Source organism: Leptonotus elevatus, chromosome 1 (genome assembly GCF_054856555.1).
Source record: "Leptonotus elevatus isolate MCC_2025b chromosome 1, RoL_Lele_1.0, whole genome shotgun sequence".
Lineage (NCBI taxonomy): Eukaryota > Metazoa > Chordata > Actinopteri > Syngnathiformes > Syngnathidae > Leptonotus > Leptonotus elevatus.
Window position 1 is genome coordinate 48,506,708 of NC_141239.1, and position 13,555 is coordinate 48,520,262.

At 43.0% G+C, this 13,555-nt stretch overlaps 25 non-coding genes and 3 pseudogenes across 25 annotated transcripts; all 28 read right to left on the reverse strand.

Moving 5' to 3' along the window:
* Positions 1–150: 150 nt before the first annotated feature.
* Positions 151–269, reverse strand: LOC147183030 (5S ribosomal RNA; annotated as a pseudogene).
* A 198-nt stretch (positions 270–467) lies between these two features.
* On the reverse strand, positions 468–586 carry LOC147183031 (5S ribosomal RNA). The gene has a single exon (XR_015093622.1). It is a non-coding gene; the product is annotated as a 5S ribosomal RNA (ribosomal RNA).
* Positions 587–782: 196 nt separating this feature from the next.
* On the reverse strand, positions 783–901 carry LOC147183032 (5S ribosomal RNA). Its single transcript, XR_015093663.1, has one exon. It is a non-coding gene; the product is annotated as a 5S ribosomal RNA (ribosomal RNA).
* A 198-nt stretch (positions 902–1,099) lies between these two features.
* Positions 1,100–1,218, reverse strand: LOC147183033 (5S ribosomal RNA). Its single transcript, XR_015093623.1, has one exon. It is a non-coding gene; the product is annotated as a 5S ribosomal RNA (ribosomal RNA).
* A 195-nt stretch (positions 1,219–1,413) lies between these two features.
* LOC147183034 (5S ribosomal RNA) lies at positions 1,414–1,532 on the reverse strand. The gene has a single exon (XR_015093624.1). It is a non-coding gene; the product is annotated as a 5S ribosomal RNA (ribosomal RNA).
* Positions 1,533–1,728: 196 nt separating this feature from the next.
* LOC147183035 (5S ribosomal RNA) lies at positions 1,729–1,847 on the reverse strand. The gene has a single exon (XR_015093674.1). It is a non-coding gene; the product is annotated as a 5S ribosomal RNA (ribosomal RNA).
* A 198-nt stretch (positions 1,848–2,045) lies between these two features.
* LOC147183036 (5S ribosomal RNA) lies at positions 2,046–2,164 on the reverse strand. Its single transcript, XR_015093625.1, has one exon. It is a non-coding gene; the product is annotated as a 5S ribosomal RNA (ribosomal RNA).
* Positions 2,165–2,360: 196 nt separating this feature from the next.
* Positions 2,361–2,479, reverse strand: LOC147183037 (5S ribosomal RNA). The gene has a single exon (XR_015093685.1). It is a non-coding gene; the product is annotated as a 5S ribosomal RNA (ribosomal RNA).
* Positions 2,480–2,674: 195 nt separating this feature from the next.
* LOC147183038 (5S ribosomal RNA) lies at positions 2,675–2,793 on the reverse strand. The gene has a single exon (XR_015091405.1). It is a non-coding gene; the product is annotated as a 5S ribosomal RNA (ribosomal RNA).
* Positions 2,794–2,989: 196 nt separating this feature from the next.
* Positions 2,990–3,108, reverse strand: LOC147183039 (5S ribosomal RNA). The gene has a single exon (XR_015093626.1). It is a non-coding gene; the product is annotated as a 5S ribosomal RNA (ribosomal RNA).
* A 196-nt stretch (positions 3,109–3,304) lies between these two features.
* On the reverse strand, positions 3,305–3,423 carry LOC147183040 (5S ribosomal RNA). Its single transcript, XR_015092229.1, has one exon. It is a non-coding gene; the product is annotated as a 5S ribosomal RNA (ribosomal RNA).
* Positions 3,424–3,618: 195 nt separating this feature from the next.
* LOC147183041 (5S ribosomal RNA) lies at positions 3,619–3,737 on the reverse strand. Its single transcript, XR_015093627.1, has one exon. It is a non-coding gene; the product is annotated as a 5S ribosomal RNA (ribosomal RNA).
* Positions 3,738–3,932: 195 nt separating this feature from the next.
* On the reverse strand, positions 3,933–4,051 carry LOC147183042 (5S ribosomal RNA). The gene has a single exon (XR_015092219.1). It is a non-coding gene; the product is annotated as a 5S ribosomal RNA (ribosomal RNA).
* A 198-nt stretch (positions 4,052–4,249) lies between these two features.
* On the reverse strand, positions 4,250–4,368 carry LOC147183043 (5S ribosomal RNA). Its single transcript, XR_015093628.1, has one exon. It is a non-coding gene; the product is annotated as a 5S ribosomal RNA (ribosomal RNA).
* Positions 4,369–4,566: 198 nt separating this feature from the next.
* On the reverse strand, positions 4,567–4,675 carry LOC147183044 (5S ribosomal RNA; annotated as a pseudogene).
* A 201-nt stretch (positions 4,676–4,876) lies between these two features.
* On the reverse strand, positions 4,877–4,995 carry LOC147183045 (5S ribosomal RNA). The gene has a single exon (XR_015093629.1). It is a non-coding gene; the product is annotated as a 5S ribosomal RNA (ribosomal RNA).
* A 198-nt stretch (positions 4,996–5,193) lies between these two features.
* LOC147183046 (5S ribosomal RNA) lies at positions 5,194–5,312 on the reverse strand. Its single transcript, XR_015093631.1, has one exon. It is a non-coding gene; the product is annotated as a 5S ribosomal RNA (ribosomal RNA).
* A 196-nt stretch (positions 5,313–5,508) lies between these two features.
* On the reverse strand, positions 5,509–5,627 carry LOC147183047 (5S ribosomal RNA). The gene has a single exon (XR_015093696.1). It is a non-coding gene; the product is annotated as a 5S ribosomal RNA (ribosomal RNA).
* Positions 5,628–5,825: 198 nt separating this feature from the next.
* LOC147183048 (5S ribosomal RNA) lies at positions 5,826–5,944 on the reverse strand. The gene has a single exon (XR_015093707.1). It is a non-coding gene; the product is annotated as a 5S ribosomal RNA (ribosomal RNA).
* A 195-nt stretch (positions 5,945–6,139) lies between these two features.
* Positions 6,140–6,258, reverse strand: LOC147183049 (5S ribosomal RNA). The gene has a single exon (XR_015091407.1). It is a non-coding gene; the product is annotated as a 5S ribosomal RNA (ribosomal RNA).
* Positions 6,259–6,455: 197 nt separating this feature from the next.
* Positions 6,456–6,574, reverse strand: LOC147183050 (5S ribosomal RNA). The gene has a single exon (XR_015093632.1). It is a non-coding gene; the product is annotated as a 5S ribosomal RNA (ribosomal RNA).
* Positions 6,575–6,768: 194 nt separating this feature from the next.
* On the reverse strand, positions 6,769–6,887 carry LOC147183051 (5S ribosomal RNA). Its single transcript, XR_015092083.1, has one exon. It is a non-coding gene; the product is annotated as a 5S ribosomal RNA (ribosomal RNA).
* A 195-nt stretch (positions 6,888–7,082) lies between these two features.
* On the reverse strand, positions 7,083–7,201 carry LOC147183052 (5S ribosomal RNA). The gene has a single exon (XR_015091465.1). It is a non-coding gene; the product is annotated as a 5S ribosomal RNA (ribosomal RNA).
* Positions 7,202–7,396: 195 nt separating this feature from the next.
* LOC147183053 (5S ribosomal RNA) lies at positions 7,397–7,515 on the reverse strand. Its single transcript, XR_015093633.1, has one exon. It is a non-coding gene; the product is annotated as a 5S ribosomal RNA (ribosomal RNA).
* A 195-nt stretch (positions 7,516–7,710) lies between these two features.
* LOC147183054 (5S ribosomal RNA) lies at positions 7,711–7,829 on the reverse strand. The gene has a single exon (XR_015092762.1). It is a non-coding gene; the product is annotated as a 5S ribosomal RNA (ribosomal RNA).
* Positions 7,830–8,026: 197 nt separating this feature from the next.
* On the reverse strand, positions 8,027–8,135 carry LOC147183055 (5S ribosomal RNA; annotated as a pseudogene).
* Positions 8,136–8,330: 195 nt separating this feature from the next.
* Positions 8,331–8,449, reverse strand: LOC147183056 (5S ribosomal RNA). The gene has a single exon (XR_015092772.1). It is a non-coding gene; the product is annotated as a 5S ribosomal RNA (ribosomal RNA).
* Positions 8,450–8,644: 195 nt separating this feature from the next.
* On the reverse strand, positions 8,645–8,763 carry LOC147183057 (5S ribosomal RNA). Its single transcript, XR_015091161.1, has one exon. It is a non-coding gene; the product is annotated as a 5S ribosomal RNA (ribosomal RNA).
* Between the last annotated feature and the right edge of the window lie 4,792 nt (positions 8,764–13,555).

Consider the following 13,555-nt stretch of genomic DNA (forward strand, 5'->3'; position numbering starts at 1 on the left):
CTTGGGGTGGAAAAAGCATTTTGACAGCATTTTCAGCTCTCATCCTGTCAGTTTAGCGTGTGGCTGTCTGCTAGCAAGTAGCTAGCAAACTGGAATTATTTTGTGAAAGTTTACTTTTGCGACGGAGGTGCAAAAAAAAAAAAAAAAAAAAGCTTACAACACATGGTATTCCCAGGCGGTCTCCCATCCAAGTACTAAACAGGCCCGACCCTGCTTAGCTTCCTAGATCGGACGAGATCGGGCGTTCTCAGGGTAGTATGAACGTAAGCCGAGAAGATGCCCACAGTTGACTCTTTTAAAGATTACACCCGTCCCAGATTGGGGTGGAAAAAGCATTTTGACAGCATTTTCAGCTCTCATCCTGTCAGTTTAGCGTGTTGCTGTCTGCTAGCAAGTAGCTAGCAAACTGGAATTATTTTGTGAAAGTTTACTTTTGCGACGGAGGTGCAAAAAAAAAAAAAAAAAAAAGCTTACAGCACCTGGTATTCCCAGGCGGTCTCCCATCCAAGTACTAACCAGGCCCGACCCTGCTTAGCTTCCGAGATCGGACGAGATCGGGCGTTCTCAGGGTAGTATGGCCGTAAGCCGAGAAAAAGCCCACAGTTGACTCTTTTAAAGATTACACTCGTCCCAGATTGGGGTGGAAAAAGCATTTTGACAGCATTTTCAGCTCTCATCCTGTCAGTTTAGCGTGTGGCTGTCTGCTAGCAAGTAGCTAGCAAACTGGAATTATTTTGTGAAAGTTTACTTTTGCGACGGAGGTGCAAAAAAAAAAAAAAAAAAGCTTACAGCACCTGGTATTCCCAGGCGGTCTCCCATCCAAGTACTAACCAGGCCCGACCCTGCTTAGCTTCCGAGATCGGATGAGATCGGGCGTTCTCAGGGTAGTATGGCCGTAAGCCGAGAAAAAGCCCACAGTTGACTCTTTTAAAGATTACACTCGTCCCAGATTGGGGTGGAAAAAGCATTTTGACAGCATTTTCAGCTCTCATCCTGTCAGTTTAGCGTGTGGCTGTCTGCTAGCAAGTAGCTAGCAAACTGGAATTATTTTGTGAAAGTTTACTTTTGCGACGGAGGTGCAAAAAACAAACAAAAAAAAAGCTTACAGCACCTGGTATTCCCAGGCGGTCTCCCATCCAAGTACTAACCAGGCCCGACCCTGCTTAGCTTCCGAGATCGGACGAGATCGGGCGTTCTCAGGGTAGTATGGCCGTAAGCCGAGAAAAAGCCCACAGTTGACTCTTTTAAAGATTACACTCGTCCCAGATTGGGGTGGAAAAAGCATTTTGACAGCATTTTCAGCTCTCATCCTGTCAGTTTAGCGTGTGGCTGTCTGCTAGCAAGTAGCTAGCAAACTGGAATTATTTTGTGAAAGTTTACTTTTGCGACGGAGGTGCAAAAAAAAAAAAAAAAAGCTTACAGCACCTGGTATTCCCAGGCGGTCTCCCATCCAAGTACTAACCAGGCCCGACCCTGCTTAGCTTCCGAGATCGGACGAGATCGGGCGTTCTCAGGGTAGTATGGCCGTAAGCCGAGAAAAAGCCCACAGTTGACTCTTTTAAAGATTACACTCGTCCCAGATTGGGGTGGAAAAAGCATTTTGACAGCATTTTCAGCTCTCATCCTGTCAGTTTAGCGTGTGGCTGTCTGCTAGCAAGTAGCTAGCAAACTGGAATTATTTTGTGAAAGTTTACTTTTGCGACGGAGGTGCAAAAAAAAAAAAAAAAAAGCTTACAGCACCTGGTATTCCCAGGCGGTCTCCCATCCAAGTACTAACCAGGCCCGACCCTGCTTAGCTTCCGAGATCGGATGAGATCGGGCGTTCTCAGGGTAGTATGGCCGTAAGCCGAGAAAAAGCCCACAGTTGACTCTTTTAAAGATTACACTTGTCCCAGATTGGGGTGGAAAAAGCATTTTGACAGCATTTTCAGCTCTCATCCTGTCAGTTTAGCGTGTGGCTGTCTGCTAGCAAGTAGCTAGCAAACTGGAATTATTTTGTGAAAGTTTACTTTTGCGACGGAGGTGCAAAAAACAAACAAAAAAAAAGCTTACAGCACCTGGTATTCCCAGGCGGTCTCCCATCCAAGTACTAACCAGGCCCGACCCTGCTTAGCTTCCGAGATCGGACGAGATCGGGCGTTCTCAGGGTAGTATGGCCGTAAGCCGAGAAAAAGCCCACAGTTGACTCTTTTAAAGATTACACTCGTCCCAGATTGGGGTGGAAAAAGCATTTTGACAGCATTTTCAGCTCTCATCCTGTCAGTTTAGCGTGTGGCTGTCTGCTAGCAAGTAGCTAGCAAACTGGAATTATTTTGTGAAAGTTTACTTTTGCGACGGAGGTGCAAAAAAAAAAAAAAAAAAGCTTACAGCACCTGGTATTCCCAGGCGGTCTCCCATCCAAGTACTAACCAGGCCCGACCCTGCTTAGCTTCCGAGATCGGATGAGATCGGGCGTTCTCAGGGTAGTATGGCCGTAAGCCGAGAAAAAGCCCACAGTTGACTCTTTTAAAGATTACACTCGTCCCAGATTGGGGTGGAAAAAGCATTTTGACAGCATTTTCAGCTCTCATCCTGTAAGTTTAGCGTGTGGCTGTCTGCTAGCAAGTAGCTAGCAAACTGGAATTATTTTGTGAAAGTTTACTTTTGCGACGGAGGTGCAAAAAAAAAAAAAAAAAGCTTACAGCACCTGGTATTCCCAGGCGGTCTCCCATCCAAGTACTAACCAGGCCCGACCCTGCTTAGCTTCCGAGATCAGACGAGATCGGGCGTTCTCAGGGTAGTATGGCCGTAAGCCGAGAAAAAGCCCACAGTTGACTCTTTTAAAGATTACACTCGTCCCAACTTGGGGTGGAAAAAGAATTTTGACAGCATTTTCAGCTTTCATCCTGTCAGTTTAGCGTGTGGCTGTCTGCTAGCAAGTAGCTAGCAAACTGGAATTATTTTGTGAAAGTTTACTTTTGCGACGGAGGTGCAAAAAAAAAAAAAAAAAAGCTTACAGCACCTGGTATTCCCAGGCGGTCTCCCATCCAAGTACTAACCAGGCCCGACCCTGCTTAGCTTCCGAGATCGGACGAGATCGGGCGTTCTCAGGGTAGTATGGCCGTAAGCCGAGAAAAAGCCCACAGTTGACTCTTTTAAAGATTACACTCGTCCCAACTTGGGGTGGAAAAAGCATTTTGACAGCATTTTCAGCTCTCATCCTGTCAGTTTAGCGTGTGGCTGTCTGCTAGCAAGTAGCTAGCAAACTGGAATTATTTTGTGAAAGTTTACTTTTGCGACGGAGGTGCAAAAAAAAAAAAAAAAAAGCTTACAGCACCTGGTATTCCCAGGCGGTCTCCCATCCAAGTACTAACCAGGCCCGACCCTGCTTAGGTTCCGAGATCGGACGAGATCGGGCGTTCTCAGGGTAGTATGGCCGTAAACCGAGAAAAAGCCCACAGTTGACTCTTTTAAAGATTACACTCGTCCCAGATTGGGGTGGAGAAAGCATTTTGACAGAATTTTCAGCTCTCATCCTGTCAGTTTAGCGTGTGGCTGTCTGCTAGCAAGTAGCTAGCAAACTGGAATTATTTTGTGAAAGTTTACTTTTGCGACGGAGGTGCAAAAAAAAAAAAAAAAAGCTTACAGCACCTGGTATTCCCAGGCGGTCTCCCATCCAAGTACTAACCAGGCCCGACCCTGCTTAGCTTCCGAGATCGGACGAGATCGGGCGTTCTCAGGGTAGTATGGCCGTAAGCCGAGAAAAAGCCCACAGTTGACTCTTTTAAAGATTACACTCGTCCCAACTTGGGGTGGAAAAAGCATTTTGACAGCATTTTCAGCTCTCATCCTGTCAGTTTAGCGTGTGGCTGTCTGCTAGCAAGTAGCTAGCAAACTGGAATTATTTTGTGAAAGTTTACTTTTGCGACGGAGGTGCAAAAAAAAAAGAAAAAAGCTTACAGCACCCTGTATTCCCAGGCGGTCTCCCATCCAAGTACTAACCAGGCCCGACCCTGCTTAGCTTCCGAGATCGGACGAGATCGGGCGTTCTCAGGGTAGTATAGCCGTAAGCCGAGAAAAAGCCCACAGTTGACTCTTTTAAAGATTACACTTGTCCCAGATTGGGGTGGAAAAAGCATTTTGACAGCATTTTCAGCTCTCATCCTGTCAGTTTAGCGTGTGGCTGTCTGCTAGCAAGTAGCTAGCAAACTGGAATTATTTTGTGAAAGTTTACTTTTGCGACGGAGGTGCAAAAACAAAACAAAAAAAAAGCTTACAGCACCTGGTATTCCCAGGCGGTCTCCCATCCAAGTACTAACCAGGCCCGACCCTGCTTAGCTTCCGAGATCGGACGAGATCGGGCGTTCTCAGGGTAGTATGGCCGTAAGCCGAGAAAAAGCCCACAGTTGACTCTTTTAAAGATTACACTCGTCCCAGATTGGGGTGGAAAAAGCATTTTGACAGCATTTTCAGCTCTCATCCTGTCAGTTTAGCGTGTGGCTGTCTGCTAGCAAGTAGCTAGCAAACTGGAATTATTTTGTGAAAGTTTACTTTTGCGACGGAGGTGCAAAAAAAAAAAAAAAAAAAAGCTTACAACACATGGTATTCCCAGGCGGTCTCCCATCCAAGTACTAACCAGGCCCGACCCTGCTTAGCTTCCGAGATCGGGCGTTCTCAGGGTAGTATGGCCGTAAGCCGAGAAAAAGCCCACAGTAGACTCTTTTAAAGATTACACTCGTCCCAGATTGGGGTGGAAAAAGCATTTTGACAGCATTTTCAGCTCTCATCCTGTCAGTTTAGCGTGTTGCTGTCTGCTAGCAAGTAGCTAGCAAACTGGAATTATTTTGTGAAAGTTTACTTTTGCGACGGAGGTGCAAAAAAAAAAAAAAAAAACAAAAGCTTACAGCACCTGGTATTCCCAGGCGGTCTCCCATCCAAGTACTAACCAGGCCCGACCCTGCTTAGCTTCCGAGATCGGACGAGATCGGGCGTTCTCAGGGTAGTATGGCCGTAAGCCGAGAAAAAGCCCACAGTTGACTCTTTTAAAGATTACACTCGTCCCAGATTGGGGTGGAAAAAGCATTTTGACAGCATTTTCAGCTCTCATCCTGTCAGTTTAGCGTGTGGCTGTCTGCTAGCAAGTAGCTAGCAAACTGGAATTATTTTGTGAAAGTTTACTTTTGCGACGGAGGTGCAAAAAACAAACAAAAAAAAAGCTTACAGCACCTGGTATTCCCAGGCGGTCTCCCATCCAAGTACTAACCAGGCCCGACCCTGCTTAGCTTCCGAGATCGGACGAGATCGGGCGTTCTCAGGGTAGTATGGCCGTAAGCCGAGAAAAAGCCCACAGTTGACTCTTTTAAAGATTACACTCGTCCCAGATTGGGGTGGAAAAAGCATTTTGACAGCATTTTCAGCTCTCATCCTGTCAGTTTAGCGTGTGGCTGTCTGCTAGCAAGTAGCTAGCAAACTGGAATTATTTTGTGAAAGTTTACTTTTGCGACGGAGGTGCAAAAAAAAAAAAAAAAAAGCTTACAGCACCTGGTATTCCCAGGCGGTCTCCCATCCAAGTACTAACCAGGCCCGACCCTGCTTAGCTTCCGAGATCGGATGAGATCGGGCGTTCTCAGGGTAGTATGGCCGTAAGCCGAGAAAAAGCCCACAGTTGACTCTTTTAAAGATTACACTCGTCCCAGATTGGGGTGGAAAAAGCATTTTGACAGCATTTTCAGCTCTCATCCTGTCAGTTTAGCGTGTGGCTGTCTGCTAGCAAGTAGCTAGCAAACTGGAATTATTTTGTGAAAGTTTACTTTTGCGACGGAGGTGCAAAAAACAAACAAAAAAAAAGCTTACAGCACCTGGTATTCCCAGGCGGTCTCCCATCCAAGTACTAACCAGGCCCGACCCTGCTTAGCTTCCGAGATCGGATGAGATCGGGCGTTCTCAGGGTAGTATGGCCGTAAGCCGAGAAAAAGCCCACAGTTGACTCTTTTAAAGATTACACTCGTCCCAGATTGGGGTGGAAAAAGCATTTTGACAGCATTTTCAGCTCTCATCCTGTCAGTTTAGCGTGTGGCTGTCTGCTAGCAAGTAGCTAGCAAACTGGAATTATTTTGTGAAAGTTTACTTTTGCGACGGAGGTGCAAAAAAAAAAAAAAAAAGCTTACAGCACCTGGTATTCCCAGGCGGTCTCCCATCCAAGTACTAACCAGGCCCGACCCTGCTTAGCTTCCGAGATCAGACGAGATCGGGCGTTCTCAGGGTAGTATGGCCGTAAGCCGAGAAAAAGCCCACAGTTGACTCTTTTAAAGATTACACTCGTCCCAACTTGGGGTGGAAAAAGCATTTTGACAGCATTTTCAGCTTTCATCCTGTCAGTTTAGCGTGTGGCTGTCTGCTAGCAAGTAGCTAGCAAACTGGAATTATTTTGTGAAAGTTTACTTTTGCGACGGAGGTGCAAAAAAAAAAAAAAAAAAAGCTTACAGCACCTGGTATTCCCAGGCGGTCTCCCATCCAAGTACTAACCAGGCCCGACCCTGCTTAGCTTCCGAGATCGGACGAGATCGGGCGTTCTCAGGGTAGTATGGCCGTAAGCCGAGAAAAAGCCCACAGTTGACTCTTTTAAAGATTACACTCGTCCCAGATTGGGGTGGAAAAAGCATTTTGACAGCATTTTCAGCTCTCATCCTGTCAGTTTAGCGTGTTGCTGTCTGCTAACAAGTAGCTAGCAAACTGGAATTATTTTGTGAAAGTTTACTTTTGCGACGGAGGTGCAAAAAAAAAAAAAAAAGCTTACAGCACCTGGTATTCCCAGGCGGTCTCCCATCCAAGTACTAACCAGGCCCGACTCTGCTTAGCTTCCGAGATCGGACGAGATCGGGCGTGCTCAGGGTAGTATGGCCGTAAGCCGAGAAAAAGCCCACAGTTGACTCTTTTAAAGATTACACTCGTCCCAACTTGGGGTGGAAAAAGCATTTTGACAGCATTTTCAGCTCTCATCCTGTCAGTTTAGCGTGTGGCTGTCTGCTAGCAAGTAGCTAGCAAACTGGAATTATTTTGTGAAAGTTTACTTTTGCGACGGAGGTGCAAAAAAAAAAAAAAAAAGCTTACAGCACCTGGTATTCCCAGGCGGTCTCCCATCCAAGTACTAACCAGGCCCGACCCTGCTTAGCTTCCGAGATCGGACGAGATCGGGCGTTCTCAGGGTAGTATGGCCGTAAACCGAGAAAAAGCCCACAGTTGACTCTTTTAAAGATTACACTCGTCCCAGATTGGGGTGGAGAAAGCATTTTGACAGAATTTTCAGCTCTCATCCTGTCAGTTTAGCGTGTGGCTGTCTGCTAGCAAGTAGCTAGCAAACTGGAATTATTTTGTGAAAGTTTACTTTTGCGACGGAGGTGCAAAAAAAAAAAAAAAAAGCTTACAGCACCTGGTATTCCCAGGCGGTCTCCCATCCAAGTACTAACCAGGCCCGACCCTGCTTAGCTTCCGAGATCGGACGAGATCGGGCGTTCTCAGGGTAGTATGGCCGTAAGCCGAGAAAAAGCCCACAGTTGACTCTTTTAAAGATTACACTCGTCCCAACTTGGGGTGGAAAAAGCATTTTGACAGCATTTTCAGCTCTCATCCTGTCAGTTTAGCGTGTGGCTGTCTGCTAGCAAGTAGCTAGCAAACTGGAATTATTTTGTGAAAGTTTACTTTTGCGACGGAGGTGCAAAAAAAAAAGAAAAAAGCTTACAGCACCCTGTATTCCCAGGCGGTCTCCCATCCAAGTACTAACCAGGCCCGACCCTGCTTAGCTTCCGAGATCGGACGAGATCGGGCGTTCTGAGGGTAGTATGGCCGTAAGCCGAGAAAAAGCCCACAGTTGACTCTTTTAAAGATTACACTCGTCCCAGATTGGGGTGGAAAAAGCATTTTGACAGCATTTTCAGCTCTCATCCTGTCAGTTTAGCGTGTGGCTGTCTGCTAGCAAGTAGCTAGCAAACTGGAATTATTTTGTGAAAGTTTACTTTTGCGACGGAGGTGCAAAAAAAAAAAAAAAAAAAGCTTACAGCACCTGGTATTCCCAGGCGGTCTCCCATCCAAGTACTAACCAGGCCCGACCCTGCTTAGCTTCCGAGATCGGACGTTCTCAGGGTAGTATGGCCGTAAGCCGAGAAAAAGCCCACAGTTGACTCTTTTAAAGATTACACTCGTCCCAGATTGGGGTGGAAAAAGCATTTTGACAGCATTTTCAGCTCTCATCCTGTCAGTTTAGCGTGTGGCTGTCTGCTAGCAAGTAGCTAGCAAACTGGAATTATTTTGTGAAAGTTTACTTTTGCGACGGAGGTGCAAAAAAAAAAAAAAAAAGCTTACAGCACCCTGTATTCCCAGGCGGTCTCCCATCCAAGTACTAACCAGGCCCGACCCTGCTTAGCTTCCGAGATCGGACGAGATCGGGCGTTCTGAGGGTAGTATGGCCGTAAGCCGAGAAAAAGCCCACAGTTGACTCTTTTAAAGATTACACTCGTCCCAACTTGGGGTGGAAAAAGCATTTTGACAGCATTTTCAGCTCTCATCCTGTCAGTTTAGCGTGTGGCTGTCTGCTAGCAAGTAGCTAGCAAACTGGAATTATTTTGTGAAAGTTTACTTTTGCGACGGAGGTGCAAAAAAAAAAAAAAAATGCTTACAGCACCTGGTATTCCCAGGCGGTCTCCCATCCAAGTACTAACCAGGCCCGACCCTGCTTAGCTTCCGAGATCGGACGAGATCGGGCGTTCTCAGGGTAGTATGGCCGTAAGCCGAGAAAAAGCCCACAGTTGACTCTTTTAAAGATTACACTCGTCCCAGATTGGGGTGGAAAAAGCATTTTGACAGCATTTTCAGCTCTCATCCTGTCAGTTTAGCGTGTTGCTGTCTGCTAGCAAGTAGCTAGTGATGAGTTATTAACATTGTTTTTTAGTTTTAAATTATATTTTAGCCGTTTATAATTATGTTAACTCAGTATGGCTGTATGAATAGACCTATATTCTTATCTGTGTTACTTTCATGAGAAAGAGCAACGGGTCTGTCTATTCATTCGTAATCTAAAGGGAGGTTCCGGGGATTTTGCTGTGTCGGAAGGGAGTCAGGCTTATTATTATTGAATTTTTTCTAATCTGATTTATACCCATGGGAACGGATTTTCTTGTATTCAGTTGTAACCAGGTGTGTTGTGGGCTGACCTTTTTCTGAACCCTTTTTGTGAATAAATAACGATGTGAGCTGGAGAGAGGCCACCACATTTGAACAGAGACATCGCTTGGATGGTTTGTCTATGTGGACCAGAAGCTTCTGGTAATTAAAACCTTTGCAAAGGAACTTCTTCAACAGAATCTCACCATTCAGTTAATTGAACACGCAAAGAGTACAATACTTAATATTGTCTACTCTAACAAATGGTGACCGCCGACGCTGAATTATAATGAATGGTCTCCTCCGTTGAACCAAACGGACGGTGTTATTCTGACGTGGAACAAGCTGCGGCGTTCAAGGACGGGCGGAACTTCTAGGCCTAAATAAATAAAGTTCGGTAAGTGGAGACTGTTATCCACGTAGAAGAGGTTTTGTCTGTCTGGTCCGCTGCAGCTGTTTTTTTCGTCTTCCAAATTATCTAAATTTTAAAAGAGATCTGTGTGAACGAGTTGTAGTTTTGATGTCGTTTTATTGTGAGTTGTGATAATTCCGACGATATTGAACTAAACACGTCGTGGAGTGGTGCATTTGAAGGTGACGTGATGCAGACTCGAAGTGATGAAGCTTTTTTTGTACAGGAAGAAATAGCGGTTAATTTTTTGATTTGTTTTGTTTTTCGTCAACGCTATGAAGAATCCTTAGACCATAATATATATTGAATAAAAGGGTTTGCCGGATGACGTAACAAGTCCTTCTTGTTTACTAAGGATCGCGAAGATTATGGTACGCGCTTCTGTTTTTTAAGCAGTTTTGGCCGGATTTGAGGACAAGTAACATAATTGTTCATGGCTCTTGGTGTGAAAGTTCTCTACACGTAATATGTCTTTTATTTGAAAAAGCGCCTGTTTGAAATTGAACAGAAAGGGGTCCAGGTTGATTACAGCGATGATTGGATTTTTGTATCACTGTATTTGCAATCGAGAGATTACGTGAAAGATTTTATTTCAGTTTTGGCGTTCCTACTTTTGTAGTTTTGGGGTCAGGATTACCGTATGAATTCCTTTTGTTCTACGGTTGGATTCGATGGTACGTGACATTTTATTTTGAAAATGAGCGCCTTGCAGAAATTTTGCAATGTATGGAGAACAGTTTAGCTCAGCGGGATTGGGTAACCGCTGTGTATAAACGAGAGGTCACGTAATTCTTATGTCTGTCTGTGTGTGGCCATATGTGTTAACATATTGAACTATTAATATTAAAAGTGAGACGTCACTGTATTAAAACCGAATGTATACATCAAAAAACTATAAACAAAATGGAGGCGATTTCGACCCGGATACAGAATGGTTTGTCCTGAATGCGCTTCCGGTTCAGCGAAAAATAAAAGCGTCGATGAACAATGAAAAAACGAACTATGGATCGATTGTATACAAAGCTTTCGCTGGACAAAATGGTATGTCAGACTTTTGTATTTTCTTTGTTGGTAATGGAAAAAGGCTGAATTTGATGCTAAAATGACTCCAGCATTTGTGGAGCAGTTTACGGATGGGTTGTTCAAAGTTACCCGTTTACTGAAATCACCGTATAAAACTGCAGTTTAAATGCTATAAGATTTGTAGACAACGAATTGAAGGAATAACACCGTTTATTTTTATTTTTTTTTATAATGACTGAAGAGTGTGTGCGTATGCATTTGAGTGTGTGACCTAGCTTCTAAAAAAGGTGGGGGTTTGTAAGTGAGAAGTGTGCATATGGGGATTTTGTTTGTTTTTCTTTAATATTTTAACTAAGTTTGGTGTTGTTTTGTGTGAGATGATACTGTTGTGATAGTGGCGTTTGTTTTATTAATGGGAATATGATAAAATAGGTTTTGCGATTTATAATGTTAAGATTCCTCCCCCCCCCCTTCCCCCGTTTCTAGGTTAGAAAAAAAGGTGGGGGCTGGGCTGTGCGCTGTGAGCATAATGTGTCCTCGTAATGGGACTCTTTTTTTGTCAAAATGGTAAGAGAGGAATGATAAACAATATAAAATAAGTAATAGTATTTGACTGAGCTAATAAATCTTTACACTTTAATGATTGATGACGATGGTTAATTTGTTAACTTTCCCTTTTCGGGACAAATGAATAAAGAGTAATGATAAAATAATGGCATTTTGTTTGAGAGTTGATATAATTATGCCTACATCTTTATAGCTGTGGCTGGAAGTAAGATAGTTGAATAAGGAGTTATGAATGTTTTTGAAATTGACATGTTGATAATGATTTTTAATATTTGTTTTTTCTCTGAGTGTGTCATTTCAGAAACTGATGTTTGAGTTCCAAGGCAGATGAGGGTTTGATGGCCTTCACTGATTACAAACTGCGAACGGGATGCGCCCCAGCTGCTGATACGTTGTATGGCTAGTAGCTATTTGAAGGGGTATTGAAAAAAAAAAGAGAGATGAATAAAGAGGCTGTGTTTTTTACGAAACATTTTTGAGAAAGCAGGGAGTGAACTGTCTTGCTATGATCCCATATCCTCAGTCTGGCATTTTTAAAGCATTGTATCAACGAATGTGCATTTTTTGATCAGGTGAGCTCTCAGAAAGACTGTGTGTCATCGGATCCACATTGCAGACAGCGTCTGAATGGATGTGGCAGAGATCAAAGGTCTAAAGCCGCAGAGCAACAGTCTTCTCGTCCTGTGCCTAAGAAAAACATGATGTTCAAATTCCTCAATGCCCAGTGACTGTGTATACGCCTCATTCTAGTGACTTCTCCCCTATGGCTGTTTTGCATCCAGAGGAAATCTAAATGCCTGCTCTGAACATTGCTGCCACAGCAGCCGCCATGCTGGCCAGGACTGAACATTGACAACAGCTGCCGTCCTGCCTTTTGCTGGGGGTCTGGACAAAGAAAGTTGGTGGTCGGAATGAGATGTGATCCATTCAGTAAAATGCTACATAGTGATATGCAAGGCATTTTTAATGTGTTGAGTGGGGAACTGTGATCTATAGCAAGATATTTCAGAAAATTGAAAACGACATATGTAAATTTGAAATGAGGGATTGAGAAAATTTATTTCAATCTATAGCCTACTAAATTTTTGCCTATATTTTTGGGAGAATCAGTTTCTGAATTGGTACAATGGGAATTTTATTAATATGTTATGATATGATATATTTTTATTTTCCCCGTGAGGAACTTTTTTGGACTTCGTCCAGCTGCAGCTATAGTATAAAATAAATAATAGAATAAAATGAGTAGTAACAAGTAAAAGACTAACTAAGAGTTTGATGGCTAAGTTTGATTTTTTTTTAACAGCACTGTGATTTATAAATCCCAGAAATATTTTGTGTGCTGTGTTTTTTATGAGCCCCGCTAATATGTGAAAGATTAGCAGTTTGAAGATGATTTTTAGTTTGATTAAATCTAGGAAATGGTAGATATTTGTAAATTTTGTGTGATTTTATCCTCCGCCCCACTAATCTATAAAAGAGGTGAGGTTGATTGGCAGTTTAAATAATTTTCGGGACTCTAGGAGAATTAGAGTAATATGGTTACCTCTATTTTTATGGCCCCAAAGTCATCATATATTAGTGTCTTAAGTTGTATCTGCTTATGTTTAGTTTTATAGTGTTTTTTAGCTCTTTTGTTTATCTCATAGCCTGATTTAGAGGGTTGAGTTATTTATGACGTTTTTTGAGAAATGAGGTCTCTATTTTGTCCTCCCTTTATCTTGACGTGTTTGAAAAAATCAGTGGATCTTTGTCAAATGAGGGAGTTTATGTTTAAGAATTTAACCAATGTAGACGAGTTAGAAAATTAAAATCAAACTTAAAAACGAAATTAAAAAGGTTGTGGGGTATCGGCCTACACTCCAATTGACAGGATGAGTTTGAAAATGATAATTCACAGTTTGAATATGAAGAAATCTATCAGAGGAAATCGATCGCAAAGTAAGTCTGAAGCAAGCAAGGACAATAATGCATATTCGCCGAATGAAGGTAATTATATTATATTATATCTTTTATCTCAGAATCACATTTGAAAAATGTAATGTTTGGAGCCCAGTGTTTGCAAAAGAGTATAGATAATATGAATATATGTGAGTTTTTCCCAGCATGCCAGGATTCGGCCGGTCATGGGATTCTGGGAAGAGAATAAGATATGAAAGGCACAGTTATGCAAATTTAGAACAAATTTAGTCATGGTAAAAAATTACCTATTATTGAACAAAACCTATTTGAAAGATAAATATTTACAAGCTCTGTCTTATATTAATGAATGAGCGAATGTCATTCAACTCAATCAAGGGCTGGGCTCTATTTTAATGTCACAAAAATAGATCTTTTCCTGTTCCAACAGCACAGGACCTACGGATCTTAATCAAATAACATTTACTAATCCCAACTAACAAAAACTATCAGGGTTTTTTC